Source organism: Pleurodeles waltl, chromosome 5 (genome assembly GCF_031143425.1).
Source record: "Pleurodeles waltl isolate 20211129_DDA chromosome 5, aPleWal1.hap1.20221129, whole genome shotgun sequence".
NCBI classification, from domain to species: Eukaryota; Metazoa; Chordata; class Amphibia; order Caudata; family Salamandridae; genus Pleurodeles; species Pleurodeles waltl.
Window position 1 is genome coordinate 1,030,742,847 of NC_090444.1, and position 23,651 is coordinate 1,030,766,497.

A 23,651-nucleotide genomic window follows, 5' to 3' on the forward strand; every position below is an offset into this window, starting at 1 on the left:
TGCACTGCCCCATGACGCATTGCACTGCCCGATTTACGGGCAGTGGAATGCGCAACAGGTACTGCTGCACCCGTTGCATCGCTACAATGGTGCCAGATCCATTAGGAAGCACTGTTTCCGCCCGTCAGGCCCTGCGGTAAAGTCCTGTTAGGGCCGTCCGGGTTCAGGCCGCACAGGCAGTCTGATGGCGGGAAGAGTTTGGCTGGCAGCCTCCACCGCCCGCCAAACTCTTAATGACCCCCCTATGTTTCTGCTCTGCACTTCAAATAATGTTTCTGCACCAGAAAGCAGCACGGCTTGCGTGTGAACATCCAGGCACCTTTCTCTGGTACTGCAGAAAGACGTTCTCTTCGTACAGAGTCACGGTAAAATAAGTTACAACTAATGTGCTGCAGCACTTCAGTTGACTCAGGTCCCTGTGTATATTTACTTCTCGAGACCTCTAGAGCAGCAGGTACTAATTTGCGCACATGTTTGCATACCAGCGTTTCTGTGATTTGTGCCTAATCGTCCGTTTGGGCACATGCTCTGTTTTAATTAGCCCAGCTGCCCACGTTACATTTTGATGAAGGTGGTGTAAAACTGAGACTATGACAACACTTTTTTGCCATTTTGTGAATTAGGAACAACTTCACATAATAAGCGCCAACTGAAAAAAAAAAAATACGCCCATCTGCTTTAATCAACACAGACAAGATGTGCGCAAACTATTGATTAGGTGTAGAAAGAAAACAAGCAAGGCTGCGTTTGTGAAAGCAGAGGTGCGCAAACCTTTTCTTCTGTTTACACATTTTTCATTGCTTAGAACAAACTGTTCCTTTTGGATATGGTTTGAAATGGCTGCCAAACACATGACTCAGAGAGAGATTTCCGAAAAGAGTTTGGAAATAAAAGTGCAGAACAGAAGTCAGGGTCGTCAATAGAAATGCATCACGATAGATAAATAGGAACATCAGGCAATACAACAGGTTTCCCGCAAATGTATACACATACAAAGGTATTTCATTTGTAAACATTATTAACTGACACACTCCGACACAACTTCACAAAGAAGCACTTTTTGCACAGGTTTAATGCCACACAGTCAACACACACTTTCCATACCTATGTGATTTAAAGTCACTGCCGTGTTAGGGTAACTCAATAACATCTTTTCACTTACATTTCCACTCCATTGAAACACGCACACACTCCTCTAATCTACACACTGCTCTTAAATAAAGTCACTGAAGCACATATTCCACAAACATCTAAGCAGTGCTTAATTTGTACTTGTTGTTTCCGGTGCGGAGCACCGGCACTTATTTCTGAGGGCCGACGTTTGGTTTTCTGTCTTAAGCATTTGCTGCGAGCAAAAGACACGTGGGAAAGACGGAGAAAGAGAAAAACGAAAAAGCGTAAGAAAGGGGAAAAGCAGGAAGCTGACAGTGAGCTGAAGGGGCAGAGAGTGGCTATAAATGGACTGAAGAGGCCCGAGGTGGCTTCAGGATTACGCTGCCTCAATATTATGTGCTGGCACTTTTAATTGCAGCAGCCGCGTGTTTAAGAGGAGAGCTTTGAGCACTGGCACCTTTTTATTTACAAATTAAGCACTGCATCTAAGCGTTGCAAGCATTTTAATCACAAAAGCACACAATTCATTCACACCTTTCTCACATACCCTACTCTCTAACAGTAATACATTCCTTTCTCTTGTACACACTTAGGGTCAGATTTACAAGGCCCCTGCGCCCCTTCGCGACACATTTGCCGCAAAAGGTTTGCTGCAAATGTGAAGCTAACGGGCCACTACCATAGCACCATAATTACAAGGTGGCGCAAACTAGGGGCCAGATTTACAAGGCCTTTGCACCCCTTAGCACCACATTGCAGTAGAATGGGACACTAAAGGGCCATTACCATAGCTCTATACTTACAATGTGGCACAAACTAAGTTTGCGCCACCTTGTAAACCCTATGCACCACATCATGGATGATGGATGCAAAGGGGGCATTCCCTTGTTAGACGGTCACTAAAAATGGCGCAATGGATTCTACAAGATTCCACTATGCCATTTCTAGTGTTATTTTTAACACCTGCTTTAAGCAGGAGTTAAAATGAGGCTCCCATTGATTTCAAATGGCCTCTTAACACTATACTGGATTAGTGTCATTTTATTACGCTAATCCAGTATGGTGTTGCAATAGCGTCAAAAAATAACGCTATTGCCCCTAACATGAGTCATGGTGCGCCTTAGTGTAAATCAATAGTGATGCACCACTTTTTTGTAAATATGACATTTAGACTATGCAATCGGCATCTCCACTTAGTCACAATGTTGTCACTGCCTTTCGTTTAAAGGTAGTTCACATACTCATGCAGTCCACTCGCATATACTTAGGCCCACATTTATGGAATGTTAACGTCGCCTTAACGTCATTAATTTTGATGCTAAAGCAGCGCTAACTTAACTCCATATTTATATTTTGACACTAGACCCGTCTTATGTCAAAATATTGGAGTTAAAGCCATTTCTAGGAAGCGCCAACCCACCTTGCAACAATGAGATGCAAGGTAGGCATTCCCTTCCTAAAAAAAGACGCTCTCCCCAGCGCCATATTTAACTCTCAACACTGAAACGACGCGCAAATAGGAGGCGGTCCTAAATAATGGCGCTAAGCCGGAAGCCGGAAGGCCCATTTCCATGGGGAAACACCATGGAATGGGCACAAAGATGCCTACCCCAAAGGCCAGCATCACCACCACCCACACCACAGGGACACTGCAGGAGGAGGGAGCCCATCCCAGGTAAGTTGCAGGTAAGTGTATGTGTATGTCTGTGGTGTGTCATGGGGCCCCCTGGCTGGCACTGGGTATGTTAGGCTTGTCCTGGGGACACTGGTCCCCTGTGGTGGGCATTGGGGTGGTGGTAATGACTCCTGTCTTTACTTAGGAGTAATTTTTTGGCTGCTTGTACATAAAAAATGACGCTAGGCTGACTAGCAGCAGATTTTTTGCTGCTAATCAGCCTACCATCATTTTTGACCCACTAGCGCCATTTTCCTTAATGTCATCCCCCACCAGCTAGCGTCTTTTTTGAGACGCTTGCCATTCTTTAGCGCCATTGTGAGTCATTTCGTAAATATAGCGCAAGGATGGCTTTACGAGATTTGGCGAGAGCTCGCATTTAAAAAAATGACATAGAACTGAGTTTGCGCAGTTGTGCACTATTTTTCATAAATATGGGCCTTAATTTACACACAGTCGCCGAATTACACATTCTAAATTCTTGCAAGACACACAATCTATTCCACTTCACAAAGTGATGAGCTATCACAAACAACAGGCAATAAAAGTGGGGGTGTGGCAACATGTGCTAACTCAAGTGCATAATCGTGATGGAGACTGTTGCCCGATTACGAGTCAGGAGGAGCTCTAGCCCATGGTAAATAATCACGCACTGCACAACTCTCCTGTCGTTCTAGTACCTGGATTTTTCAGGAGTCTGAACATTGGGTCCGATTTAATGGTGGACTCTAACATCCGAAAGAAAAAAAAAAGGCAGGAGAATCTGTCAGGGGCTTTGGACACCAGCATACCCGGGTACCTGTCGATCCCCTCCTATGTCACAGTGGGCATTGATGACTACTAGAGGAGGAGGTGAATGAAAATATAAAGTAATGCTTTCTGCATGACATGGCTTCGACCATCAAAAATTGCAGGATTTCACAGTCACCCTCGGACCTAGAGAAGCAAAAACAGGTCTGAAAGCAATGGTTAACATAGCAGAACATGTCAGAGCATGTTTAAAACTGTCTGATATACTTTGGATGGGACCACTTTTGTTGACATTTTTAGACCACCTGCAGTTCAGTTTCACGCATCAGCAGTAGATAAGTCAAAAATAAGTTTTCGTTCTACAATGGTCTGTGAATCATTCTATGGCGTTAATGCCTTATTCCAGCTCTGGGTTTGGTAGTACTGAGTCATGGCTCTTTTTGACTGGTTCAGTACCTGGAAGGAAAACGGTACCCAGATTGTACTGGGCAAAAGAGAGTACCGATAAAAAAAAAGCCAATTCGCTCAGCTAGTCTGCCAGAACACTGATGCAACCCTTACACTGTCCCTCAATGATGAGACCTCACTCTGGTGAGAACACGCTGTAATGCAGCAGTCATAAAGAAGGCGCAAGTTGATCTGTGTGTCACTCTGTAAAGTGAAGTGTTCCCTTGATTAGCTCCTACTGACCACGTGGCAACATTGAATGGTAGGGAAGGGAGCCAACTCATTTCACCATGAGCTATAAATAATCCCAGGAGTCCTCTCCTGAGGATTAATGATGCCGATAGTTAACATGACAGGTTGCCATAGAAGGAGATAGGTGAGAGGAGGCTCTAAATGGGAACAAGTCAGGAAGGGGCCTTCTGGTCTCAGGTCTAATTAGAGTGGGACACCGAGACAGAACATTCTTGACTCACACTCCATGATCCATCAGGATAGGGATCAAGAGGTGGATGGAGGGGCTTACAACAATGGCACGATAGTCACGCCAAGCAGAGGAACAGCATGAGGTACAAAAGGGGACCTACTAGCATTCATTTTATCTCCATTTCTGGACACTGTGCCTCCATTTCAGGACCCATTGCCTTATCTGGACTAACCATGAAGACCTCTTCTGAGGACAATTTAAGCCAACCTCCTAAACCACTAGGTCTGAATTGTATCATCCACTTTTGGATACCAAAAACACACTGTATCAAGGGCAGAATTAATAGACATGCAATTTAACGTCAGGTACCTGGTTGGAAAAGCAGAGCAATCAACATGCACTGGACAAATATACTTTGTGAAAAAAAATTAATGTGGATTGAATAAAAACTGAAGGTTTTCCTATTTCATGCCCGTTGTATTTAGGAGCTTTCAAGCAAAGCCTTGGCAACAGGGTTGCAGCAAGTATTGAGAGGGGCTTTAGTAGCAAAAACAACAGAAGAGCAGTGCAGCTATATTACAATTGTTTTGAAAACAAGTACAGTTGATATGCGATATGAATGGAGAGAAATTAAAAAATAATGATACACATGTATTGGAAATTACCCTTTCTGCATGGTTATCCCCAGACTTTTTGTCTTTCTCTGCCTATTTTTCTGGCCCTCTTTTTGTTGGCTTTAGGACTCTGGGCACTTTACCGCTGCTAAACTGTGCTCACTTGCATGTGCTCTCTGCCCTAAAACTTGGTATTATTGGCTTACACTTGTTTGGCATATTTAATTTACCTGTACGTCCTTTGTAAAGTGGTATACAATTTACACAGTGTTTGTAAATTAAATGCTACTAGCGGGCCTGCAGTCCTGATTGCGCCACCCACAGAAGCAGCATTTCAAACTTGTTTCAGGCCTGCCATTCCAGGGCCTGCATTCAGAATTTACTGCCACATTGACTTGGCATTTCAAACTAGTTGCCAAGGCCTAAACACCCCTTTTAATACACCTAAGTCACCTCTAAGGCAGGCGCTAGATAGCTTTATGGGCAAGGAGCTATGGGTGGAAAAGGTAGGACATGTACTTCTATGTTTTTGCATGGCCTAGTAGTGACAAACAGCCTATTTCATTTTTCACTTCTGTGTGTGGAATGCTCCTATCATGGATCAGCATTGGGAATTCCCTTGTATATGTCTAAGTGGTAATTTCTGATCTGTGAGGAGTAGCGCGAGCATGTGTGGTGTGTTTGGAATGGTACTGAGAAATCCTGCTCACTGGTGTAGTTGGATTTTACCTTTCTATTTTAGAAATGCCACTTTTAGAACGTAAAAAACAACAGATGTTGGAAGCAATGCTGAACAATGTAAACATTCACCCCCGGTCAAACAGATTTGGAATTTAATCCATTGTGTTTTGCCCACCACGCCACCCAGTTTGGATCCAGCCATATGCAAATCAGTCTTGACACCTGCTCCCCATGGGAACAGTCTAGCCTGAATTGCCAAGCCAGGTCCTCCCTGTACCGGACAGAAGCATCATGGGACCATTTTCGGGGTATCACCCCTCATGATCCAAGCAAGTTTGAATCCAGTGGCACATTGAGCATGGGACCCACGTCGGGGCATAGCCTGCACACTTAGGGGGACAAAAGCAAAAACAACAGGTGATGGACGGAATGCTGAACAATGCAAACATCCACCCATAGTCACAAAGATCTGTCAGGGATTGGGTACTGGACCCAATGTAGAAGGTTGCTTATTAGAAAGTCATTGTTGTGGAGTAGTGTTTCAAAGGAGGACTTTTGTTGGATCTCTGTTAAGTTTCAATCAACTCACTTATCTTAAGTGATGAGTAGTCATTAGTCACTGGTGCAGGCTTAAAGACATGGCAGGTAATTGTCATTCTGAGCCCCAGGATCTGGAAGTTATCTATCTTTTCAAATCCCTCACATATGATGTAGTGAACATAAAAGAAGGTTAAAAAATGAGTGGTGAACATCCTAACATAGAAATAGAAGACAGCATGAAACATAAGAACAAGATGATACAAAAAATAATAAAGCTTAATTTTCAAGCAAATTATTTTGAAAATTTCTTATTTATGTGTTCTTTATTTTTCCTATAATTCACACATTTCTTTATAATCATTGAAAATCAATATATTTCACATGTGCTTCATTATGTCAGTGTTTGGTAGCAATCTGTGGTTAGCACATCAGAACTACACAGGTGATTTGATACCGATGATGTGTTTGGGAATTTCCACTCTTTTTCAGTAACCAAACTCCGGTTTCCAAACTTTTCTGCACAAGCTCAGTCATCAGTCAGCTTCTATCTTTTAATTTCAGATAATCAAAACCGGGCATTAATAGCATTTTTGCTTACACTTGTATACCTAATAGTAGTCCAAGAACACATTTGTAGTCCTCGAGCCACCTATAATTTGTTAACATCATAAATATTCTCTCTGTTGGGGAACGAATGTCCCTTCTTTGTTTTGCTGGTGCGAACCTTTGCTGTGAGTTACCAACTGCAAGTCTCTATGGCATCTGGCATGTTTGTGGCGCATGCATACAACAATCATTTTTGGGGGCACAGGACTAGAGTCCTCATGCCAAATGACAGAACCTTGGCGAAGTTGCCAGTATATTTATAGATGTAGGGACGGCCTTTTCCCTGATTCCTGTATTGGCAGGTATCATAACTGCCATGGCCCTAAAGTTCAACCCAAGTTACGTAGCAGCATCTTTTTGTGCAATTCTGTGTGCATGACAAGTATATGTGTAAGATAGTATGTGGAGAGTAATGCGAGCCATTGAAGTATGTGAACGGTTTGAGTAACTACCAGCAGAAGTCATGTTAGATTTCCACTTACTGAATGCTGTTGGAAGTAGCCTCCTAGACTAGTGCAGTGTATTGAGCGCATTCTGGAAGCTTTTGTGGTGCATCATGCTCTAATAAGTGAGAATATATAGACAGGGCTCCCTATAGAAGCATAGAAGTGACTATTTGGTGGGGTCCTGGCCAGCAGCAGCCACCCCATATGTCAAGGGGGGTGACGGGGGAGGGACGGGGGACGACAGGGGAAAAAAAAAGAAACCACTTACCGTTTACTTGCATCGCCCGTCTCCCGCCTCCTCCATCCTCCTCGCTCCTCTTGTGGTGTCCCAGCAGGACACCAGCACAGGCTCCCCAGCAGTCTTGGAGCTGCTTACATGCTAAACATAGTAGGAAAGCAGGGTCAGGATTGGTCTGAGCAGCTCGGACTGCACATAGTAGGAAAGCTGGGTCAGGATTGGTTTGAGCAGCTCGGACTGCCACTTAGACACAAGCCTGGGGTCTGTGATGTTTCTCCAGCCCAGCTCTGTAAACAGCTAGGTTGGAGAAATCTAAGTGTACATGTGTGTTTGGCCGGCCAAAGATGGCCGGCCAAAAACACTTACGCACTTAATGCACTCTCCCCTCCTCCCACCTCCTGTGGCCCAGCCCCACCCCTTCCTGTGCACGCTCCTGGCTGAGCCAGCAAATGAAAACATGTGAAAAATAAAACAATAGCAAGCTATAATTTTATTTTTCATCTGCTGGCTCATCCAGTGGGGCGACAAGCCTCTGCCTCTGTGGAGGAGCCGCCCCTGGTCCTGTCTTTTGTCCCTGCAAACTTAAGCTAGTCTACATGGACTGTGTGGGAAGGAGACAATGGCCCTCATTCTGACCTTGGCGGGCGGCGGAGGCCGACCGCCAAAGTCCCGCCGTCAGGTTACCGTTCCGCGGTCGAAAGACCGCGGCGGTAATTCTGACTTTCCCGCTGGGCTGGCGGGCGGTCGCCTTCAGACCGCCAGCCAGCCCAGCGGGAAAGAGGCTTCCACGATGAAGCCGGCTCGGAATCGAGCCGGCGGAGTGGAAGCTGTGCGACGGGTGCAGTTGCACCCGTCGCGTATTTCACTGTCTGCGCAGCAGACAGTGAAATACATTTAGGGGCCCTCTTACGGGGGCCCCTGCAATGCCCATGCCAGTGGCATGTGCACTGCAGGGGCCCCCAGGGGCCCCGCGACCCCCCCTACCGCCATCCGGATCTCGGCGGTCCGACCGCCGGCATCTGGATGGCGGTAGGGGGGGTCGGAATCCCCGCGGCGGTGCAGCAAGCTGCGCCGCCGCGGAGGATTCAATGGGGCCGCGGTACACTGGCGGGACCCCGCCAGTGGTGCCGGTCCGACCGCGGCTTTACCGCCGCGGTCGGAATCCCCATTGGAGCACCGCCGGCCTGTCGGCGGTGCTCCCGCGGTCCTCCGCCCTGGCGGTCAAAGACCGCCAGGGTCAGAATGACCACCAATGTTTCTTTTGCAGGACAGTAGATGCAGCTCTCAAAAGACCGATAACTTTCACATGTGAGGGCTTCACTCTTCTTTGTGCTAGAGGAATTCATGCTGTCATTGTAGACTCCCTTCATCAGCCTCCTGCCTCTGAACCATGTAATGAGGACAAGGGGGCGTGTCTCTCCTAGAGAGGAGAAGTGAGGGTTTTGTCTAAAACCAGTTCCAGAAGAGAGCATGGGAAATCAGCAAAGCCTTTCTGGGAAAGTGAGCTACAAGGGAGAATGGAACAGACATAGTTGGTTACAGGATTTTTCACAGACAAGTGTAGGTGACAATTCACAGATTCCAGACAAAAGAGCAACATTGTTTTTTTAACGAACTTTCAAATCTTACAAAGTAATGCCTTTATTTGACGTTATTTCCTTTCTTCTAATTAATTCATATAAGAACCAAAAAATAGTTTTAAAAAATGTGTTGGAGATTTTCAGAATAATTTGCTTGAAAATGATATATTTACATATGTTTTTTTCAGCATTGCCAGCTTCCCTTTTCTGGCCTGTCTTTCAGCTTCATTTTCATTTGCAGCCACTACTAAATGCTATTCAATATATAACTTTTATTCAGAAACCTGCTGCTAAGGGATTCAGTTGGGCACATGAATTCAGTGTGTGACATACTAAAAAGTGCTAAGTGGAATGCTTGAATGAATCTCAACCACTGCCAATTACTGAGGCTAATCCCAGGTGATCATTCTTTTGAGCGCCATGCTATCCAAGGTATGAACCAGCCCCATGCAAAAGAGCTTTAGTCCTGCTCCACAGCCTGAACACAAGAAATTCCAACCGGTTTCGGCCTGGCTGGACCTTGTTAGCAGAGTGCAACTTGGTTCCAATGGCACAGTAAGCAGAAGACCCACATATCCGTCCTACTTAGAACATCACAGTGAGGAATACAGCAAAGTGATGGGTGCACTGATTGAATTAATATCACCCAATGATAATAACTTGAGCCGAATTCCAGTCTACTGTGTTTCTTGACTACCATGCCACCTCAGACGGGGACCAGTCATATACAAATAGATAAGCCACTTCCCCTCTAAACCAGACAGAGGCTTACTCAGATCGGTTTCTGTCTATGAGGGCCTCGTCAGTAACTTTGTTCCAATGGCACAGAGTGCAAAATACTTGTGGATATTTAAGCAGACAGCCTGCAGTTGTCATAGAGCAACACCATAACAAAAACATCATACTAGAATTACACGCCGTAACAACACAATATGGCAAGACAAAACACAACATATCAACACAATGCATTAAGCATTAATAACATTACAACTCATATTCAACATAATCACAATATATCAGCAAAAAGCAACATAAAAACAACATAAAAGCAACACAGACAACTCATCAATATGACAGGCCATAAGTACAACACAGGACACCAACACAACAGACAATTACAATAACAATAACAATAATATTTCAACACAAAAGCACGTATTTGCATGTTTACAATTATGTTGTGTTATGCTGTGTTTGTTGCTTTGATGTTGTGGAGCTACCATGCTGTGTTTGTGCTTTTGTTCTATTTTGGATTGTGTTGCTTTGTAGCATGTTGTTATTTTGATCTAAGTGTGTGTTATTGCATACCGTTATGTATTATGTTGATGTATTTGTTGGGTCACTGTATTTTTTATCATTTTTGTGTCCTTGGTTGTAATAATTTTTTTTGTTGTGTCTGTGTTGCGTTGCAGTGTTGCTTTGTTTTGAAGTTGTGTTACTGTATTGGTTTGGTGTGTATTTATTTGATGTTAGTGCATTGCACTTCCTTATTGCAGCATTGTGTTGTGGTGCTTTTGGTACTGTTATACTTTTGTTTTTCATTATTGTACCGTGTTGTGCTGTTCTGTCAATGTTGTGGTATGGTCTATTTTAATTACTTACAAAATACAATTGGGCCTTATTTATACTTTTTGGTGCAAAACTGCACTAACGCAGTTTTGCACCAAAACGTTTTGCACCGGCTTGCACAATTTTTTACCACCAGCTGGGCACCATATTTATGGAATGGTGCAAGCCGGTGCAAAGGGTAGGCTAGAGTAAAAAAAAATGATGTTAGGCAGGTTAGAGTCAAAATAAATGAGTCTAACCAGATTAGCGTCATTTTTTGACGCTAAGGGACATATTTATACTCTGTTTGCACTGAATTAGCGTCAATTTTTTTACTCTAATTCGGCGCAAAACTGACTCCATATTTATACTTTGGTGCTAGACCTGTCTAGCGCCAAATTTATGGAGTTAAAGTCATTTTTTGGAACTGGAAATCTACCTTGCCTTAATGAGATGCAAGGTAGGCGTTCCCGTGCAAAAAATGACTCTATGGCGTTAACGCCATATTTATACTTCCATGCAAAAATGGTGCAAGGGAGGGAGGAGAGGTCAAAAAATGGGGCAAAGCTTGCTTTTCCCCATTTTTTAAAGTCTGGGTCAGGGCAGGCGTTAGGGGACCTGTGGGCCTATTTCCATGGTGGAACACCATGGTATAAGCCCACAGGTGCCCTCCCCAGGCCCCAGGGGCACCCACACCAGAGGGACTGCGGAGGATGGGGGACCCCATCCCAGGTAAGTACAGGTAAGATTGCATTTTATTTTTGAAAGTGCCATAGGGGGCCCTGAAATGGGCCCCCATACATGGCACAGGGTTCAATGGCCATGCCCAGGGGACCCTTGTCCTCTGTGCTGGCCATTGGGGTGGTGGGCATGACTCCTGCCTTTTCTAAGGCAGGAGTCATGTGGCATGGTAGGTTTAGCACCATAAAATGACGCTAATCTGGTTAGAGTCATTTTTTTGTACACTAACCTGCCTAAAGTCATTTTTTGGTGCTAAACCCTCTTCTTCTATACTGCCAGCCCCACCGGACCAAAGTCTCTTTTTTTTTTACCCTAGCTTACCCTTTGCACTGGCTTGCACCATTCTGTAAATATGGTGCCCGGCTGGTGCACAGAAATGGTGCAAGCCGGTGCTAAACTTTTTGGTGCAAAACTGAGTTAGTGCAGTTTTGCAGCAAAAAGTATAAATAAGGGCCAATATTTTATACGTTTGAGACACTTTTGCCTCAAAAATGACATTAATGTGGCGCAAAAAAAGTATAAATCAGGGCCTTGGTGCTAGACGGGCTAGCACCAAAGTATAAATATGAGTTAGTTTTGCACCGAATTAGAGTAAAAAAATAACGCTAATTCAGTGCAAACAGAGTATAAATATGCCCCAATTGTATTTTGTAAGTTTGCGCCACTTTTGCGTCAAATAATGACGCAAATGCGGCGCTAAAAAAAGTATAAATATGGGCCTAAGATGGTAACAGACCTCTTCTCCAGCTCTTCAGGTACGTAAAACAGCAGTCAGCCCATAAGTGATGCAGAGGCCAAGCCTTAAATTAGCATTGCCAGTGCACAGTTTTTGTGATCGACCCCTGGTCACTAAACGTGATGACGCGTCCTTGGCAGTTCTCTGCGAAAGGGCGTTGCTGTGAAGTAAATACTGTATGCAATATTTTTACCACGCGCACTTTTTGCAGCAAGAGAAACATTTTTTAATATTTTGTAGCCAGAGCAAGCAGATGCCTGCGCCTATTGTGCAGCTTACATAGTCACAAATGAGTTACTCACTACGCTATTCCTCACAGTGGTTTCTCGGCGCTGGCTGCCATGGAAACTTGAATGCTAGCCAGATTCCCACGATACATTCGGTCCAAGGACTGACTGTTCAGTGACTGCAACACGGAGTCTACACGGAGCATTACACGCGCTTATTCATTTATTTCCCCCTCCCACTGGCACGTTTGACCACTTCATTGCGACTGCAGGTGAACGAGTACTCGGTTGTGTAAAATGCCTCGTGTTTGCAGTTCGAGTGACTAGGCCGTTATTTGCTCAAGGGGGTGCCGCCTTTGCAGACCAAGATAAAGGAGGGGACATCGTGTTCTCCGCGGCCTCAGGCGAAATATTTCAGGCTCTCGTAAGTTTCCACGTGGGAACCTAGAAAATAGCACCCGCCTAGGGGGGGAGTGTTCCCCCCGAAACTTTCCACTGCAAATATCGAAAACAGAAAAATGCTTGCTATGGACTGGAGCGGGGCAAAGAATTCCAGTGTCACTGGCTTCTGCTGATTCTTGGCAAATACAGAAACCATTCCCGCCAATGGACAAATAATGTACTTGTTCATTCTCTACGTGTAACAGGCACCTTTCTATAAAAAAAGAGGGCAGGATTTGTTGTACTTTTCCCAAAAGAGGAACATGTGCCTGCTGTATGTGTGCTGCTGTTTTGCTTTTTAGGCTAGTTCAACAAGAAGCGTATGTCCTTTAAATTTTTCAGTTAGACTTGCAGCAGTTTAATGACTTTATCTTTCAATGCAATTGTGGCAAACCAATACATAGTTTTTTCCACAGTTATATCCATCATTCAAAGCAAATTATCAGAAATTAAACATTCTTCAAAGCTTTCAATAAAGCACCTAAAAATCACCCACTGTTAAAACTTCTGGCCAACTTCTGATCGACCCTTTTGAGTTCTCTCAGGACGAAAAAACCACCATCGCCCACCATGACTACATGTAATATTCTGCTCCTCCTGATCCCATCCTCTGGCTCGGTACAAGGACCTTTTCAAATAAAAAAACACTGGCATAGCCAGTAGGTCTGAATTTAATGTGGTAATTTCTTGAAATGATATTTGTGAATACCAATGTTCCCTTGCATTACCACATCAAAGTCAGGTCTGTTGGTTTTGCCAATGTCCGCTTCGTTTAAAGAAGCTGGTTGGCATACCCTTATGTATGTGTGCATGTTACATGTCTGTATGACTGGCACATAAATCCTTACTATAGCATTGAAAAAAACCATATGGCTGTCGAAAAAACCAAAATTTATTGTTTTCTGTACATAATTGCATTTCTGAATCAATTTTTTTAATTATTTTTTTCATTGCTTGATGATTCACTGTGCTTTTCATATACAAAATAGTCCCACATTCATTGCAAGACAAGCACTTCATACTTCATAGGCAAGACAATAGATTAAATTAATGCAGCAGTTGCATTGCTACATGGGGCCCAGAGGCCTGAGGGACCCACTGAACCTGGTCCTTATTGCATCGCACAGTTCAAACAGCGGCCAGAGGGACCATTCCATTCCTTGTCCTACGGCCGATGACATAATGGTTACACCTCTGTCCATAGGCAGGGCCGGCTTTAGCGCTGGTGGCACCTGTGCGACAATCTTTTTTGGCACCCCTCCATGACCTTCTCCTCGGATTCCCTCAGTACCACCCATCTAAATGTCCCCTTATCTCTCCTTAGACTCTCTGTCACATACATTTTATTTGTTTTAAAGCGCCCGTAAACTGGCTTTTCTAATCCACTCAGCTATCCACATAAAATACAGATCTATTCTTTGCAGCAGGCATATTAACCCACTGCACTACTTTACTGGGAGTCAAAAGCCTCTGCAAATGTCAACGATTGTACTCTTTGACTTCCTTCAAACCATTGAAAATAGCAAATTTGTAAATGCACCAATACCTATGATGTATGTAAAGTGGTAAACCATCATGTCAGAATATGTCCAAGCATAGTTTTAGAAAAAAAATAATAATAATTGACAGTACCATGTCAGTCAGTCACCATTTTCTTTGAATCATGACTCGCAACCAAAAATGATCCATTTCAGACAAATCCTTGTCATTCTAAAGCCATTGGTAAAAACATTCATCATTGTTCAGGCCTGCACATGTGGTGGCATTCACTTTACAGTTGAGAACCAAAAAACTAGACAAGTAGCCAACATAACTAGTGCATTAGAGTGACATACAATAGATCAGAAGCAGTTTAGTGAGCTATGGCTGAAAAAAACCCATTGTTCCTGGTACCAACCATATTCAGCACAAGCGTGTGCATTCTGTGCTCTACAAATGAAGAAGAACCTGCGTACACAATTTTCAAAGCAGTAATGGCACATTAAATCAATATCACTACATTGCTTTCAAGACTTCTGCAGCAGTCTCTCAGCTGTATGTATCACTTTGAAAGTAAAAGGACATGAATATCAGCCATGTTAGGGACAGTGTTTCAAGCATCATTTGGGAGCATCATGTGAGAGTGAGAAAAACGTTCCTGAAAGGGTGGTGGAAGGGTGCAGAGGTCAAGCTGTAAGATATGCAGGATATGTTTAACACAATATGTGCGATGAATTGTAACCAATTAAGTTGGCTATCGGAAACCATCAATGACAATCTGATAACCATTTTATAGAGCTGAGTACCAATTATCAATATCACAGTGCAAGGAACACACAACAAGTATTGCTTGATTTAGAGTTTGAGGCACAGGGTAGTCCATCGAAAACGTGACTGACCACCTCTCCACCAAACCGTAGATCAGTCAGCTAAATATTGAGTCAGTGGACCATCGGTTTTCTGACAGCAGTGCCCCACTGGCATTTGGCATATGAAAACTTACTCTGGTGTCCTGAAGGAGTCCAGTGCCTTCATAGGAACTGTGAATGCACAGAGATCACTGCTGGGCCAGGGTTGAACTCAAAATATGGCAGTCTTCTGTCCATCACGGTGGCAGATGTAATGTCCGCTGGTAGACAAAGTAAAGACTGCCAAAGTCAAAATCAGTCCCTAAACCTATACACATCGACTTCAAGTATCAGGCAGAATCAGACATGCACAACAACAGCTAGTGGTGAAAATGTAAAAATCTACAATTTGAAACAACAATCTGAATTCAGCTATCAACAATGCAATATCAAAGTGTGTGTGGCATTAACCATGTGCATCAAGACATCCATTTCACATACAAAAAGAGCACACAAGTCAGAGGACCACATACACTTCCAACACCAGTCCTTAATTTGAAAGAAATAGTACAAAAAAGTGCAGGGGCCCAAAGGTTTTTTAGGAGCCTGCTGCTGCCATATGTTATTGTTGCAATATACTAGGACTACCTGTGGCCCTAATACACATAGAGTGTACTTTCTCTAGTTTTGCCGCTACGCACCTTAAAATAGGCACACAGGGCATAAGCAGAGAAAGTGCACCCTATTACATTGAATGCGCTGTCCCTCAGGGCAGCCGTGATCTTGCGTTGCCCTGGGGGTGTTGCATTCAAGTGAAAATCAGAGCGGCTTTAAAGCCGTCACTCCATGTTTCACTGTGAAGGTGGCAACCCTCCTTCACTTTTAAGGGGGATTAGAGATCCCCTTGCAGGCGGGTGTAGTGAGTGGCTGCGCCCAGCTGCAAGGGGATGTTTGAGGGGTCCACAGGACCCTATTTCCCCCTCCAGAAGGCTGCTACCAGGGGGCGCACTGACAGCTTCTTTGCCTCTGAGCCTGTGTCTATAATACAGCTGAGGCACAGAGGCAAAGGGATTCCCTCATTTGCATGGGGCCTCGCCACCATGCAAATGAGGGAACACCCTCTGGGTATAGTGCTGGCTCTATTTGTGCACTAGCGCTATCTGTATTACAGAAAGGCCCACACAAGTGTCTGTGGCCCTTTGTGTATTACCAAAGTGCCAGGGGGAATGCAAAGTGGGTGCAAATACCAGTTGCGACCCCAGGGCACTTTGAATAATACAGCCCCTGGTCTTGATCCCACCTTACACCTCTTTTTATCACCAACCTGCACTTCTTATTTCTTTATCTCTTGCAGGTTCTTTTTCACCCTGGCTATCTCTGCTTTTCTTTCCCCCAGCTGTCGCTGATTTTTCTTTCCTCCATCTTGCTCACTCTGCTGCCTTTCTCTTTCTGGGTCAAAGTCTGAAGAAAAATAAGTCCACCACCTGCATAAATTAAGCACTTTGCAGTGCAGCTCATACATGCTACATAAATTGCTCAAAGAAAATAAGGTTGCTACTCAGCCACAGAACAGGCCCACAGATTATTATTTTGCATACAAATGTGTCTCCCAAATGCCCACCAGACAGATTATGCTACACAGTCCACTAAATTAACCGGAATATAAAATAGAAATCACTCCCATCATCAGAGGACGACTCACGCTCCGGTTTGCAATTCAAGACTAAAAATTGCATGCAGGGCACCCCCGACATCTGAGAGTGCTACAAAGCCCTGTGAATTGCAGACTGTCAAATGGGAATAAAATAGCTTAAAGGCACAAAGTAAAGGGTCCTCAAACGAATGCTTCAACAGAAGAGCAATATATCTTCAAGGGACATAGTTCTGCCGTTAGCAACAGTAAATCCGTGCTTACCTACAGCCACTTCCTTCTCAATATTTTCACCAGCAATATTTTATCCAGGATATTTTGGTAGCACAATATTCTAAGGCTGACATTAAAGTGAAAAACCTTAAAAGACTGGGTCAATAGGAGGTAAGTAACAGAAGACATATAGATAGGGGACTCTAGTACAGTAGGAGTAAGAATTTCAGACGTTCAAGGCTCTCGTGCAATGAGTTGGTGATTTGAAGGCACATAAGTTCAGAGAATTGTGTGACCTATTTATCTTTGCTGATGTATAGCTCAAGTTGTATTATGGTTAAAGAGAGGATAGCAATAATTTTGTCTCCCAGTTGCACCATGCCTCTCAAAGGAAACGTCCTGCACGTCAGATGATTTCTCCTGAATTCCCTGCCTGGAAGCGGAGTATGATTGGTTGTGTTCTTTGAATTACATTTTCTCAAAATCAGTAATGAAGTGCCTAGGAGAGACTTGAAACCCTAGTAGAAAATTTTGCATCAGTGAGATTCGCCCCCTGGAATTTTTTGCCTGCAGCTAGCACAGATCCCAACCAACCAACATCTTTTGATAACAGAGGTGAACAAGAACTCCTTATGCAGATCAAGTTGAATTCTCTACTAATAAAACTCTACATACATTGGACCAAAGGCTAGTGTTCTAAGAAGTTACGGCTTATGCAACCAAAGCAAGGCAAAATAAACTGTTCTGCACCTCTGTTCAATGTACAATCTTCACAGATAAGTATCGTACCAGAATATTGAGTTCTCATTATCGTGCTAAAGAAATATTGTAGCTAGAGTTTTGAAAATAAAAATATCATAAAGGTTACTATACATAAGAAAGCACAGATTTGCTATCCTCAACTCCACATATGTTTATTTGACAATGTAGATATCTTCAAGGTATGTAAATGTGCAAGTTAGAACAGCAAGGTTATATTACTTATATATACTTACTTTCATAGTAGCTTTGTTGTCAATATTCTTGCTACAGTATTTTGTATCATTAAATTGCGGTCGACATTCTGATATTCAGCGTTAGAGCTGAATAAAGAAAGGCATATTCGTTTTTGCAAAAATCTGAGTCAAAAGATGCAGCGAATCCTTTACTACACCAGCTCTCCGACTATGATCCCAATTTACTGAATACAGCTACATTTCTCCCTTCCACATGAGAAAATAAGCTAAACTCCAAATGAAATATTTGCTTATGGGTAAACACTGCAGAGAAAACAACCAATCGTTTCCTGTGGTCTCTGCAACCATGAGGTGATAGCAGCTCCAAACACCATTGTCACTAGCTCAGAGACCGCTCACCCTCAAACTCTAAAATGACTGAATCTAGTGCCAATGGTGATAACTCTGGAAGCCCACACTAGTCCTTTTAGTTCTTTCTCCCAGCAGTTCCTACTAGAACTGGTCAGCTGGACACTACCACAATGATGCTATTAAAGCAACCAATGGCCCCATATCCAATGCTTGACTCTGAAAAAATTGAGTCTCAGGATGTTTGTCAATGTGTCTGACACAATCTATGGAGCACTGTTGTAAGTAACAACTCCAGAATCCCCTCACGCACCAACACTTCATAGAAGAACTTCTCTACACCTAACGAGCCAGCTTTGTTCACAACACCCACCTCTGGCCTTTTGGAAAAAAGATCCAAAAACAGAATCACGTATTTGGTGGTACACGTGAAATCCAGAATGCCATGGCTTCCCAAGGGATCTCTGGATATTCCACAAGCTGTAAAGGCAGTCTAAATGTGTTTTGAGACTTGTCAGTCACAATACACCCTAATCAATCACGTATGAATCTCTCAACATCAGAATTAACTTCCAGTCACCAAAACTATGTTTTTTTTTCTTTTCTTGGATTTCAGAATATTCAAATAGCCCTCATGCATGATAATCCAAATTCCCTTCCTTACACAACTGGCAGCATGCTCCTTTCACCTCTTAGCAAGAACCCAAGCCAGTCTGGCCTTAATTTCCCACAAGCCTCTCAGATCATCACTCACAGACTTCCTAATGGGCCAGCAGAAAATAACAAACTTAAACACTTCACAAAGAATATCATCTCATATCCACACATCCAGACATCAAAAATTGTGCCACTGCCTTTAGCCTTAATCATGGCAACAAATCAATCATTCCAAATGCTGGAAGTGCATTTGTTTATAGGCAAAGGGAGCCTGCTTAAGAAGTCTGAAACAGTCTCCTGAATCCCGGCGCATGTTGCACCTCGTAATTTTAATTCAAGAGTCTGGAAGACATCCTTGCTATCGGTGAGATAGCCCAGCAGACTGCACTTGGAGTAAAAACTTTTTAAAATAGCTTATGAGTGGTACACAGGCTAACGTGTGAACCCCAGACATTTTGCCCAAGCTTATCCGTGGCCCCAACAATAAGCCAGCATCTCCTTTTCTATCACCAAATATTTTTCGTGCACAGATGATAGAGCATGAGAGGCAAACAAAATCACACATTGATGACACTTGACATCAACTTAGAGTAGGCAGTGTCTAATTTCTTCCACTGACATCCCTAGAAATGATGCCAGGAGAGTTATGATCAAAACAACGCATCACAAACGTCCTCCTTGACAGACTCACAGCACCTTTATAGTTCATTGTCCCATACAAAATACTGATTACGTTTCAGTAACTGTCTGCCACTGTAGGGTTAGGTGCAAAGTATTTTACAAATGTTCAGATAGCTCTGGGGAGGATCCTACATTTTTCTAAAGGAATTAGTATTTTCTCCTTTGGATAAGATACCATTCTTGCTCAACTCTTGGCCTCTGTAAGTTACTAGTCTCAACCAAATCTACATTTCACATTCTCTGCAATCAATCCCATATTTTTCACAGCACTTAGGACTTCACTCAGATGGCAATTGTTTTCCTCTTTATCCTTATCACTGATCATTAGTTCATCTTAGAAGAAGACAGCTCCATCAAGTGCATTAAAAAGATGATATGTCAACCAGTTAAAGTTGACGACAGCTGAAGTAAGCCTGAAAGGCATAATAGCCAAGCAGCATAATAATTACTGTTACGTTGTTTCTGTCTTTATGGAGCGCAAACTGGTGGTATGCAGAGGCCAAATTCATGAGTGAGAACCACTTGACTCAAATGGATTTGGCTAACTACATAGAGCCTGATTCACGAAGGGCCTCTGTACTCATGGAAGACGCCCGCAGTAATCACATGAGGCTCATACTTGGGGCGGGACTTCTGCAATGAGAAAATGCAATATGGAGGTCCCGCCAGGAGTGCGGGACCCCTGTCATGACTGCGGGGGGGTCAGCCATCAGTCCAGAGGCCCTTTGTAAATTGGGTCCTCATTGATTTTGAGAAGAGGGAACTTATCCACCAAAATATTTCTATTCAGATTTCTAATGTCTATGTATTGTGTCACGTGACCATGTGTCTCAGGACTGGTGAACCAAGTGACTTAATACAATCCCACAGACACAGTTAAAGGCACATGACAATATAACATCAAGGAACAGAAAGTGAAAGAAGCACCAATGTGAGTGAAATATCCAAAGAATACCGTTTGAAGGGCTCAGCATCATGGGTGTAGCCCCAAACGTGTGTGTGATATCATGCAGGTCTGCCACAAGCAGCTACCTCTTTCTTCCCCAGCAATTGTCTCTATTATTGTGCTTGTCCATCCTATGTCACTGATACATTGTTTGCATAATGTAAATGCTGCTATTCCTATCATCCATCATAGCTCCATCTACAGTGTGCAGTTGTTAGGAATGGGGTCTCTAGTTGGCAAAGGTATGCACCCTGTTCAAGAAGAGACCACCACCCTAGTCAGGGTACATCAGTTACACTCCCTAAATTAACCTGTGTTCACCTCTGGTAGCTTGGCACAGAGTAGGCAGGCTTAACTCAAAAGACAATGTGCAATGTATTTGTGCAACACGTAATATGATAAAACAGTAAAAACACACCATGTTAGATTAATAGATCTTAATTTAATGTGCAAAACAAGATAAAAACAACAAAAATCCAATAAGTAGCAGTCGAGATATGGATTTTTCAAGAAGATCTGCAATTGTAGTGCTTAAATGCTTAAAGCAGCAACCGGGGCTGTCTGGTTGCTCTAGAGCAGGGTAAATCCAAACATTGAGGCTGCCTATTGATGCGTTCGAACCGGCTAAAGGCACCAACTTTGTCCCACTGAAAGAGTACCTTGTATGGAGGGTTGCGTTGAAGATCTGATGCCGGGAGTCAAAGGGCAGGTGGGAAGGCAATGCGCCTGTTCTGATCCATGCATTCAGGGGATGCGTTGTCAGCAAGCAGCGTAGTTGTCGATGTGATGTCCTTGAGGTGCGGTGTCGAACTCTTTACTATGAAGGTGATGCGTAATCATCAAGCCATGCAGCAGACAATGCAATTGTGATGCGTTGGGGCTGATGGAGATGTGTCGATCCCTTTGCCCTCAGTGGCAGCGGCGATGCATCAGCTTCGAGGAGAGATGCAGCAGTTATGATTGGCGCTGTGACATTGATGCATGAATATTCTCAAAACACAGCTGCAGAACACACTTCCAAGGTCCTAGAACTGGATTGGCACCACCTGCTAGGGCAGGACTAACAGAGGGCAGCGTCCAGGTGCTTTTAGAGAGTTGCAGGCAGTCTGTGATGTCCCTGAGAATTCAGAAGAACAGGAGGCAAGCCAGCAAGCTTTGGGAGTCACTTGGTTCTGGGGATGTAGAGATTGAGGTCCAGTCCTTCTCACCATCAGGCAAGGAGGGCAGCAGGCATCCGGGCAGGCAGAGCAAAGTAGGAGTTCAGCAAGTCCAGTGGAGACCAGCAGAGTAGCAGTCCTTTCAGCAGCATAGCTGTCCTTCCAGGCAGAATGCCCTCAGGTCCAGAAGTGTAGAGGTTTGGTGGGGTTTGGGGTCCAGATCTTATACCCAGTTGTGCCTTTGAAGTGGGGGAGACTTCAATGAGAGGCCTCTGAAGTGCACAAAGTACTTGATTTCCTTCCATGGCTCTGACACACTACTGGGAGCTATGCAGCTCTTTGTGTGGTGAAAGGCATAGCCCAATTCAGGAGCAAGTTTCAGCTTATCTCTCTCATCCAGCTCAGGAAGACCCATCAACCTGGTGATGGGCAATAGGATGTGAATGGCACATCTCAGCTCCCTTTGTGTGTGACTGTTGGGAAGGAATTCACAAAGCCCATCTGACAGCTACCCCAGGTGTGTATTCAAAGACAAGGAGAAGGCACAGAATAGGTAAAGTAAGAAAATGAAAACTTTCTAAAAGTGGCATTTTCAGGCTTCCAATTTAAAATCCAACTTGCCCATAAGTTGTGGTTTTAAATTCTGAGTCCAATGACACCAAACTCGAAATATCTAGCTTGCCCCCAATTGGACATTACACTAATAAAATGCAATAAGGTAATCCAAATCCGCTGGAATTTAAGAGCAAGTGGTTTACAAAATTGCAGGGAGACATGTCCTCATTTGTCTGGGCACAAAAGGGAATAAGGATATCTTGGAAAAAGTTATGCAAGAGAAAGGAACGGGGGGCTAGCAACACCAGATTTTTATAAGTATTATTTGGCTTTTCAATTTAAGAATAGTAGAATTCTTTTAAATAAAAAGTCAGAATATACCCCAATGTGGGCAGCGTTGACTGCATATGCGGAGGAAGGGGCTGAGTTTTTTTTTGTATAAATTTGGCCACCCAAGGTTTTTCAAAAAAGTTAGACTTAAGATTTTACGGCAGGCCTGTAAAATCTGGCTACAGATTTGCAACCTATTGTGGATAGCTTATTATTCTGGTTCAGCTCCAATATGGGACTCACCTGGTACCCCGGTATGTCTTCATGATAAACTATCAAATCCACTGAAAGCGAGTGGGGTACTACGATGGAGACAGATTATAGAGGGCGCGAACTTGATACCATGGGCCACATTTCTGGAGAGAGTGGGAGGGTCCATCTCTAAATTTAAGTACTATCAGCTGGCCAGCTGGATTAAATCCTTACAAGAAGGAGAAATTGGTAGATCTTGTTGGGAAGAGAAATTAATTCAGAGACCTCTACCTAAGGAAATTGCGGTCTGGTATCAAGCCTTGATGGAGGCAGTTGAGGAGGATCCCCCCCTCCCGCTCCAGAAATGGGGAGAGGTGTTCCCAAATATGGATATAACATCGATGTGGTAAAAATCATGCTCTATTCTTTGAAATACGGTTAAATCAGTGGCAATGAGGAGGAACCATTTGGTTACATTGCACAGAGTGTATTGGACTCCAGCAAGGTTATCCCGTATAAGTAGAATCCAGAAGAAATGCCCACGATGTGAAGGTACTGATGCGGACGATATTCATATGTTCTGGGATTGTCCTGGCTTAGCTAATTATTGGGTAGATGTGCAGAATGTCTTAAATAGGAAATTTGGGGAAGAAATTAAATTGAATTCTGCTTTAGTGTTATTTGGGGTTTGTGAGATGAGAGACCAATCACAGCAACAACTTTTGTTTGTTTTGATGCTTATTGCCCGGCGGCAAATTTGCCATAACTGGAAATGTTCACAACCTCCTACAGTGCAGGATTGGCTGAACTCGATAGATAGATTATATAAAC